The 11,218-nt window shown below is 40.5% G+C and overlaps 1 long non-coding RNA gene across 1 annotated transcript; it reads left to right on the forward strand.

Annotated features, from left to right (window-relative positions):
• The first annotated feature begins 9,196 nt into the window (after nt 1-9,196).
• On the forward strand, nt 9,197-10,378 carry LOC142740477 (uncharacterized). Its single transcript, XR_012880712.1, has 3 exons — nt 9,197-9,268; nt 9,960-10,026; nt 10,224-10,378. It is a non-coding gene; the product is annotated as an uncharacterized LOC142740477 (long non-coding RNA).
• The last annotated feature ends 840 nt before the right edge of the window (nt 10,379-11,218 follow it).

Below are 11,218 nucleotides of genomic sequence, written 5' to 3' on the forward strand. Positions count from 1 at the left end.
GTTGAAGATGCTGAACAAATGTTCAAACAGGATGAAGGAAGAAGGTAAAAGCAAGTAAAAACATTCCGGACAATGGTATCAAAAAGGGCTTCGGGGAAATAGGAACAAGGGTGCCGGCAGCTGCTGCAGTTCCTTGTTAAGGGAAAAAGAGGCAGATGAGGTTAATAGAGATTGGGTGAAGGGATTTTTTTTAAAATATTGCAGTGTTATGGTGGTGAAGCAGGGCCCCCTTTTTTAATCAGATGGCAATAAAAAGGAATGATTCCCATAAAGAAGGCTAAGTATATAATAAACTATATATGTTGCATCTAAATTAATCATCAGTAAACGATGCAATAGACAAGTAGTTGAGGAGTTGCAGGCATGGGTGACGATGGATATTTGCACTGTGTTTTTGTGCCTACAGGACTCAAGCGGGAAGCAGTGAAAGGGGCCAGGATAACGCCACGCATAAAGCATCCAGAATTCATGCAGCACAAGTACTTGGACTTGGGATGTAATAGACTGTTCGGGAGCCATTTGTTGGCGAGGAAGGCAGTTGGCGTTCGAAACGCGTAAGCGGTTTTGCATCACCACTTCACCAGTTGTGGTTTAAGAAGTTTGTTTCTAATAAAGTCCTCAGATTGGATCGCTAGACCATATTTTCTACTGTTTGCTGTACATTTGTTGGACACTGGTGGTCAGGGAGTCACGAACATTGGTCATGGTGATCAACGGCTACCTGGGTAGAAGGCCAGCTGCATTCAGGCAGGCATGCATGTCCCTAGAAGTGGGATTGGTTGCTTGGTGATGAAGCACAAGGACTTGGGATGCAATGGACGGTTCAGACAGCATGGTGTACATTGGCCGGACATAGGTCTTCATTTGTTAACAACCTGCAAGCAAGGCAGAAGATTGTTTAAAAAACGAGTAATTGGTGAGGGCAAAGTAAGTCAGTTGCAAGTTTTCCTTACGCCCCGCCTATTTACATAGGTCAGACCCACAACCTTAAGTATTTGAATTACAAATAGTACACATGATCCCATTCAGCCCACCTAAAAGGAATACAGACCACACACCAAACCGCCTATAGGCATACAGGCAGGGGTGGGATTCAAATTTTTAACAACAAATTCTCTTTTTGTCTCACAAAGACATATGTGCCGTGGAAAGGGAGCACTCGCTGTGTATCGCACCATGGAAAATGATTCTAATAAACAAATAAAAAATTACAATATTCCAAATACACCCTATATTAAAGTTAACTCTAAATAAAGAAATTCCATGTCCAGAATGTTTAACTGGATTTCCACACTATTTATATAATTACATAAGCCTACATATCTACTTACCCACCCACACATCATATTAAAATCACCAATTACATATAGACCTATATGCGCATATTCAATATACTAAGCGTGCTCAGCCCATTTAGTTAGGCTGTGCACTGTGAGAAAGGTGGAGGACAGTGCGCCGTGCGCATTAAGCGATGAAAAAATCTCCCAGGCCAAGTTCGGTACATAAATACAACACCAGAACCAAAATCATACATATATATAAAACCAGAACCAAGCTCAGTACATAAATACAGCACCAGAACAAAGCTCAGAACATATATACACACACACACACACACACACACACACACACACACACACACACCACCAGAACCAAGTTCAGCACATAAATAGAGCATCAGAACCAAGCTCATTACATAAATACAGCACTAGAACAAAGCCCAGTAACTCAGCCTTTGGCCTCCTTCACACACAGAAATTTTCCGGCATTGGAAACAGCACCAAAGAAAACGTTTCTAAAAACGCTAGTGCTATTAAAAGGAAACAAGCATTTTCTGAAGGCTTGTTTAGTGGCGTTTTTATGTGTTGTCATTTGGTAGATCATCTTTTTTCTGGTGTTTTTGAAGTCCCATAGCAGCCTAAAAAGAGTTGTCTGGTTTTGGGAAAAGAAACCTCCACCCCCCCCCCCCCCCCGCCTCCTCCTTAAAAGAAATTTAGTGTGAAGCAAGTAGCCATGACTTGGTTTAGGGTATGTGCACACACACTAATTACGTCCGTAATTGACGGACGTATTTCGGCCGCAAGTACCGGACCGAACACACAGCAGGGAGCCGGGCTCCTAGCATCATACTTATGTACGATGCTAGGAGTCCCTGCCTCGCTGCAGGACAACTGTCCCGTACTGAAAACATGATTACAGTACGGGACAGTTGTCCTGCAGCGAGGCAGGGACTCCTAGCATCGTACATAAGTATGATGCTAGGAGCCCGGATCCCTGCACTGTGTCCGGTCCGGTACTTGCGGCCGAAATACGTCCGTCAATTACGGACGTAATTAGTGTGTGTGCACATACCCAAAGTCTGCAGGTAATGTGCATGTTGGGGCAGGTTCACACCGCAGATGTTTAGACTCAAAAATACGAGGCTGATACCAAGAGAAAACAGAGCGTTTTTTTTTGCGTCATGGGAAAAGGGGAAAATCAGCTTCTAAAAACACCTCAAAAAGGGACGTCACTTCTTTTTTTACGAAGGTGTTTTTTAATTCAGCAGCGAAAAAATACGCCTCATATGAAATAAAAAGTGTATTTCCCATTTAAATCAGTAAAAAGCAGTTTTCAGGCGTATTTCAAGTGTATTTCGGAGCGTAACACAGGCATTTTACGCTCTGAGATACGCCTGAAATAAACCATGTGAACATGCCCTTAATGTGTGAGTTGGGAATACTCCTTGAAGACCCATTTACACTTAAATTATTGTTACAATGTTATAAATGCACAAAAAAAATCAATATTAAATAATAGTAAATAGAAATTGTATCCATAAAAACTGCCCATATCTGTGGCGGCTTCTTCATATAAAAATACCTCCTGTGCCCGCACAATCACCATGATGTAAATGGACATCATGGTGGCCTTATGTAAGACAATCCCTGACAAACAGTAATGTCATGGGGGCTTAAGGGGTTAATGTTATGGCTGAACGGTGTATAATCATCAAGGGCATAATAATGGGGGTTGCAGAGGTAAAAGTCTCACCGGGGCCCTGGTGCCTGAGGGGGCCCAAAATAAGACACATCTATTATAAATAGAACACAGCCTATAAAAATAGTCGTCTATTGGTCAGTGTCTGTAGTGTCCGGAATAAAAAGAATTCGTCATTTCTAAATAAGGTTGTAATGATGAGACGACCCCATTATATAGAAGTGACAGTTTTACACAATGATCCAATTTATATAAGTGACACTATTGATATAATTGTTCCGCAATATGTCAGCTTCTATGTACAGATGTAGTGATCTTTAATTGACTTTTAATGGATTAAATACACAGTGCCAACAAACTTTAACCCCATAATGACTAGCGACGGATATATCTGTCACAAGCGGGTGCTATTTCCCGCATCATGATGGATATATCGGTCGCTTGTATCTTGTGGGTACTACCACTGTACCCACCAGATCCGCGACAGGAGAACGGCTGTATTACACAGCCAAGCTCCTGCTGCAACTGCCGGAATCAAAGACCTCTCCGATTCCAGCAGTTTAACCCCTTAGATGCCGCTGTCAATAGCAACTGCGGCATTTAAGATGTTTGACAGAGGGAGAGAGCTCCCTCTGCCACCCAATTGGCACACTCGCGATGCGATTGCGCAGGCGCCGATAGGTTTCCATGGCAGCCGGGGACCTCATAAAGACACCAAGGTCTGCCTTCAGTAACTGCTTTTTAGGCCATGCCAGAGGTAATAATTCTACCAAAGTATTATATCTGCGATCATTGTGAAGTCCCCTAGTGGGACTAAAAAAATTAAAAATAAAATTAAGAACAGTTAAACAAAGTTTCGAAAAAAAAAAAGGATTACAGTAAAAATAAAATAAAAACGCTTTTTTTCCCCATAAAAAGTAATTTTATTTAGTAAAAGTGTAAAAAATAAATAAATAGACATATATGGTGTCACTGCGATCGTAACGACTCAAACAATGAAATTAACACATTGATTTAACTGCCGGCATACAAAAGAAAAATGCACAAAACTATGGGAAAATTCCTTTTTTTTCCATTTGTTCCACAAAAAAAAAATAAAATAAAAGTCCAATGTATCCCAAAATAGTACCAATGAATACTACACCTTGTCGTGCATAAAACAAGCAAAAAAACAAGCCCACATATGGCCATATCAACAGAAAAATAAAAAGATTTTATTTTATTTTCAATTCCCTCCCAAAAAAAGTTAATAAAAGTTCAGAGTGTACTAAGTGCACCCAAAAATGGTGGAATTAAAATATGCAACTCATTCCGCCAAAAAAAAGCCCTAATACGGTTACTGGAAAAAATTTACTCTAAGGCTTTGTTCACATCTGCATCAGAGCTCCTTTCAGGCGTTCTGTCGGAGCTTCCCGTCAGAACGGAACCCTGACTGAAACAAACGGAAACTATAGGTTTCCATTTGCATCACCATTGCTTTCCATAGTAACGGATGCGGTGCAAATGGTTTTCGTTTGTCTCAGTTGTGCAAGGGTTCCGTCGTTTTGACATAAGGAATAGCGTAGTCGAGTATGGTATTCATTCCGTGAAAACGACGGAAACCTTGCATAACTGAGACAAACAGAAACCATTCGGACCGGATCCGTCACCATTGAAATCAATGATAATGCAAACGGAAACCTATGGTTTGTTTCAGTCAGGGTTCCGTTCTGACGGATAAATCCAACGGAACGCCAGAATGGATCCCTGACGCAGCTGTGAAGAAAGCCTTAGAAGTGCGACTGTTGAAAACAAAAAATAGTGCTTGGTCATTAACACGCAATAAGGTCATTAAGGGGTTAATTTTAACCTTTTCAATGGCTTAAGTGATAAGTGATCACGCTGCAGCAAGTTATCAGAGTCAGGATAAGGATTGCTACATCTGTACATGACTCCAAACAAACCTATAAGAAGTTCATCTGCTCACCAGGTCGTGCATGTGTCCAATAAACTCTCGGTGCGCGGATAATAGTCTGGTAACTTTATGGAGCATTAAAATTGAGATAATCCAGAACTCAAACAAAATTCAATAAAATGTATCCTTTATTATTATAACAGTTTATATCCATGTAGTAACAGATTACACGTTTCATACATTATACATTCTTAGTCATAGTCCCTATAATCACACATGTATCTTTCTTCCATGTTTATAAACAGCAGTCCCATGTAACGCCTATATCCAGTGTATACACAGACAGTCTGTCCAGGCGGTAGGAGATAACCGATGATGTAACTGATACTGCAGTCGCTTATGATGTCACTGATGATGTCATAGACAGTACTAGTCGTTAGGTTCTATGTGCAGCTGGATTACATATTTTCTACAATTTCTGCCAATGACATCTGGACCAGGACTGTGATTGACTGTGTGATTGACAGGTAAGATGCAGCATTTTATCATTAATTATACATGTTACTGGACACATGAAATATATACGCTCTAGAATTCTCATATAAGGCCAGATTCACACTGGACATTACTGCAGCAATTTCTAACCACACCAACACCTCACCACAACTATATGATTGTAGAAGGATTTTTTTCTGGTGATTGTCGGGGTTTTTTTTTTTTTTTTTTTAGACAAACAGTTCAAGTTCCAGTAAAATGTTTCTATTAACAGAAGTAAAAACTGAGCATGTGGATTTTACATGCGGATTTCAATGTTGAAATATTCACCAAAAAAAGTCACAACTTACTATTACTTAGAAAATACTTGAGAAGTCTAATTTCCATTCACACATTACTGATAGCTGCAATTTTTAAAACAGACATGTCAGGAGAGATGTCAGATCCTCTATAATTTTATATGTATGTTCTGTCCTTTCTATACATTTTCTTATTTACATTTTAAATTGGTTTCCCATGACTTTGATATTGATGGCCTATACTTAGGATAGTCCATCAATATCAGAATGGTGGGGATCCGACTCCTGCCACCCCCATGATCAGAGTAAAGGGGCCGCACCACCCTGGTCAGCAACATGTCCTCTTCATTGTTTTCCAGGAAAGCTCCATGCATTTGGTAGTGGCTGTGCTTGGTTATTGCTGCTCAGAGAGCTGCAGTACCAGGCACAGCCACTACAAAATGTACAGCACTGTGCCTGGTAAGGATTAACGAGGCCCCTTCATTCAGCTGGCTGGTTGGGGTGCCGGAAGTCAGACTCCTAACAATCTGATATTGATGGCCTTTGCTAAGGATTGGCTATTAATATCACTCAATGTTCATGTTCCACATTTGCCAGATTACAGACTATGGTAACTACAGGAAAATACTATGAGATCACAACCACCACCTCCTTCACCAAATAACTGTCATGGAGAATAACGCTGAGGTATTTTCTGTAGACATTAATATATAAAGACTAATATAAAGTGCTATAAGAAGAATTATATTATTATATAGGACTGGATCTTATAAAAGGGCTTCTCTATAATGCACAATGTTCTTCTATTCTGTGTCCTGGAGAGCTCTAGTGCACATTTGAGGCTTCAGTGAATATAAACTGTATGTATGTGGCAGTAGATGTATCCTCAAGACCAGGAAGCTGTAGCATAAGCCTCCATAGGGAAGTTTACATTTGCTTTCTCATAGAAGACGTTGATGTTAGACTTTCACTGAGATGGATCTAATAGCCACTGATAATATTCTTACAGACAGATAAAAACTGAATGTGTGGGTTATGACTTTTATATGATATTCTCCAATATTGTCTCAACAGGTCATGGCACAAGACCCAGATCCAGATTTATTTTTGCATGCATATTACTTATTATGTGTATTTCATTATTTCATTCTGAATAGGTATAAAAACCTCTTACTAATGGAATATGTGATGCTGTAAACCAGATTTAAAACAGCCTGGTTATATTCTTACACAGTAACCCCACAACCATCTTTCCCAAAGTCATGTCTCCCACCTAAGGGATCTATAGATATGTAGATAGAGTTCACATGTCCCAAAATCTGACTGTAAAAAATATCTTATGTATTTACTAACCTAAATTTAGTATTTCCGAACATAAATGTAAGAAACAATCCCCTGTAGTATTAGCAGAACATGAAATGTCGAAATATTATTTATGCTCAACACGACTTCACAGCTGAAAACATTATTCTCAGAAGAGGTTCATGGACTTTACCAGATCGTCAATATTACAAAAAATAGTGAAGAACATCTGATCTAAAGCTTCTATAGATATGGATTATACTTATTGATGCTTTCATTTTAGGTTCTCACCTTTGTGGACTAAGGAAGGATGATATAGTCCTATAGTCCATTCAGGTGGTTCTCTGACTGCCTGTACAAGGTAGAGAACTTCTTTAATAAATAAATTACATTTCCGCTTTGGTGTAACTTCTTGTAACATGACAACTACTCTTGTATCTACCCTGTGATTAGGGGTTTTATATTTTATCTTGGGTTTTGTCTGAACAAATCCCTCGATTTATACCAGAACTGCTGCTGCCGGGGAAGCCTCCTGAATACAGAGTCAGGCTTGATCTATCTTTACAGTAATTTATATTTCTTGTATACAGATGTGTCTTTCCTTAACTTGTCTCTAAACCTGACATATCCTGAAATGTATGGCACGAGATGTTAAAGTATACCTCCGACAGATGCCATCCATCAGCCTCCGTCACATATATACTCCCATGTTGGATAAATTGTATAAACCTAAAATACTGTACATGTTTTCTTTCTGGATGGCTGTGACGGACGCCTCTGATAGATCTCATATGTTCCTCATCTGTCGCCTATAGACTCCAATGTTAAAAAGTGTAAACGTTTAATGTATAAGTTTATAAGTGTAACTTCTTGTGACATGACAACTACTCTTGTATCTATCCTGTGATCAGAGGTTTTGTATTTTATTCCAAACAGATCCTTCGATTTGTCCCAGAACTGCTGCCGCCGGCGCAGTGTCCTGAATCTGTACAGCACTCAGGTATTGATCTATCTTTCCTTTCATTTACCTTTCCTGCATATTACTCACACACATCCCAAATTATCTGGCCAGAAAACACATGGCACTGTTTTGTATGACCGACCCCATTCCTTTATGTCACATAGGCAGATAGATACCTGACACTTGGAGGCAGTCCTAGTTATCACAAATACTCTTAGTCTTTTGACACCAAATAAGTTCACCAAACAGTCACATAATGTAAAGGGGGTTTCACACTGGGCGATTATCAGGCAGACAAGAGTTCATATAATGCTCGTTGCTGATATTTGCCCAGTGTAAAAAGGGCAGCGATCAGCACATGAACGAGCAAATGCTTGATCATCTGCTGGTCGTATCGTTTTAAAAAAAAGTCAAATATTATCATTGTTGGCAGCACATCTCCCTGAGTAAAAAGGTAGACGCGCTGCCGACATGATAATAATGTATGGGGACGAGTGATCAGAGTAACGACTGCTCGTCCCCAACCATAGCTCATTGTGACAAGAGCAAACGAGCGCCGATCAACGATGTATCGTTGATTGGCGCTTGTTGCACCTGAGTGTCGGCCGGTGTAAAAGGCCCTTTTACTCATGTATACAGAGCCATACATAGAAGATAAGAGTTCCTCATAGCAAAGATTAAATTGAGCCCTCCATTATAGTGCCCCAATTTAGCTACTGAGGACAGACGGGTCAGATGTTTGTTTACCTCTCTATTTTCTTCCCATGACCTTTGGGCCAATTCTCCGCCACCTTGCTTCCTAACAATGTAGTTCCTCTGGAGAGAGGAGTCCAGCGCAGATTGTCACCACCCAGCCGCAAAGAGGATAGGACCAACCTGGGCCCATATAAGCCGCATGGTGTAATTCTATGTATGTGCACCCTTGGTTGGCTATACTTTATTGAAACATAATGCAAGGAATTGTCAGGCTGATAAGTTGTCACCTACATCAATATCTGTCACCTAAAAAACGTCTTAAGCCTTGTTCACCCGTTAAGGTTAATTTGGCACAAATTATCACAGTTTTTTTATGCATTTGACCATACAACAATTATAGGCCGTGTCCCTAAACATTCTGAAATTATCAGCACTGATTGTATAGTATCAGACTATGGCAGATGACCAAAGGAAATAGTAACACGCAGTTGTAAAGGTTTTCTTACATTTCCAGGAGAAATAAAAAAGGAACGGCACAATGAAGCGCTCTATCATGATCTCAGGTCCAGGTGTAGGAGGGCGGCTCAAAGAATAAGGAGAGCGCCCAACTAATGCCCAGCATATAAAGTAGGAGAGTCCAAGGTAAGTCCTGAATATTTCTTGTATCTCTACACACATGTTATATCACATATTTACTGGCTGGATGGTTTATAGTAATAATGAATATTTTCTCTGGCAACGAAAACCAAGAAACCAGTTTCAGTTTTCTAACATTATCCCTCAGAAAACAAGGTTGTTCTTCCTAATATTCATCCCTTTAATGCTGGGGGTGGTAGATGGAAGAACAGAAAAAAATTTCCCTCACAAAACGTATTGAGCGCTTCAGAAACTCCACATTTCTCTATAGTTTCCCTTTAAGTTTCGGTTTATATAGACGTAACTTTAAGCTCCTGATTCTTGATACCAAATCTATACCAGGTCCTGCCAAGTATCATATACCACATATAATCTGGACTCCCACAGACACGATAGGCTGGTTTTAAAAAAAATGGGGTCCTGGGCAATAAGCAAATTAGAGTCGCACCGGAACCGACCCACCACAAAATCTTTTTAGACAATTTATTTTTTATTTATCTGGTGGTCTAGGGCTGAGGAAGGGTTCACCCCTATAGTTGTGTTCCCTGAGTTTAGACTAATATTACAAAATGTGTTCAATGTCTGACTCGCCCTGTGATAGAAAATGAAATGTGTGAAAGTAAATACATTATTACTATTCATTATAGATATGGGGTTATTTTATGTATATGCATTAAACCCATTATATATTTTACAGACATTTATAACATCTGAATATGTGGCACCAGTGACAGCCGACATGCTAGGAGATCCACTGTATATATGTGAGTATTATAGCAAATAACCTATAGAAATGCTATCATCTGATGTCATCCAGAATGTTCCCCTATAGAGATACATGACAAGACAGTGGGAACTAATTCCCCGATGTTGTCAATAGGCTGAACATATATTTGTTGATATGATGAACCATACTAGGCACACGTCATAATATCTTCACAGTTTATACTTTTTGTTGCAGAACATCTTAAGATCGGCTGCCTGCTGCCAGGGGGGCTCTCTGAAGCAATATTTCATCTATATGTGGTATGTCCATCATTAGTTATTACATACAGTACCCACCAGTCTCTCTCTACACCGAAATAGTGACGAGTGGGCAAAATACCCATAAGGTACCACAAGGAGGGTTCAGGGGAGTCTTAGATAGTTTTGTAGGGATAGGGATAGTTTAGGTAACGGGTTTCTTTGTCTAATATGGGGTTGGTCACATGGCTGGCGAGGCCAAGTAGTCTGGGGGTAAATGTAAGGGAAGAATAGAGGGGCGGTTTGGTTCTGCAGATAGACAGACTTAAGTTAATTGGTTGAGGGATTATGTGTAAAGTAAAGTAATTGGGTGAGGGGTTTAGTTGTGGAGTAGTGTAGGGGGGAATAAGTTAGGGTCTCCCTGCCAAGAACATTTGCGACACATTAATGCCTGGTAAAAACATTTTCAATATCTTGGGGGAGGTAACATGGGAACCAGGGTGCCGGCGATTGCTACAGTTTCTTGCAGTAGGGCTGTCGGTCCCTCGACCTTACGGTGCCACTGGTTAAAATTTCAGCGGGCCTAATTTAGGTTTACTCTTTCGGTGTGAAACTGTAGGTGGTCGTACAACTGCAATGCCATAGACAAAGAGTTTAACCCCTTCCCGACATTTGCCGTACATGTACGTCATGGAAAGCATTGACTTCCCGCATCTTGCCGTACATGTACGCCGAATGTTTGGGACCGGCTCAGAAGCTGAGCCGGTGCCATCATCACCGGATCTCAGCTGTATCTTACAGCTGACATCCGGCTGTAACGGCGGGGACCGAAATTAGCTTCGATCCCCGCCATTAACCCCTTAAGTGCAGCGCTCAAACGCGATCGCTGCACTTAAGGTGTTTGTAGCTCATCGGAACCCCAGTAATGAAATTGCCGGGGTTCCGGTGGCTGCAATGGCAACCGGAGGCCTAATACTGGCCTCCCGGTCTGCC

Source organism: Rhinoderma darwinii, chromosome 2, assembly GCF_050947455.1.
Source record: "Rhinoderma darwinii isolate aRhiDar2 chromosome 2, aRhiDar2.hap1, whole genome shotgun sequence".
NCBI classification, from domain to species: domain Eukaryota; kingdom Metazoa; phylum Chordata; class Amphibia; order Anura; family Rhinodermatidae; genus Rhinoderma; species Rhinoderma darwinii.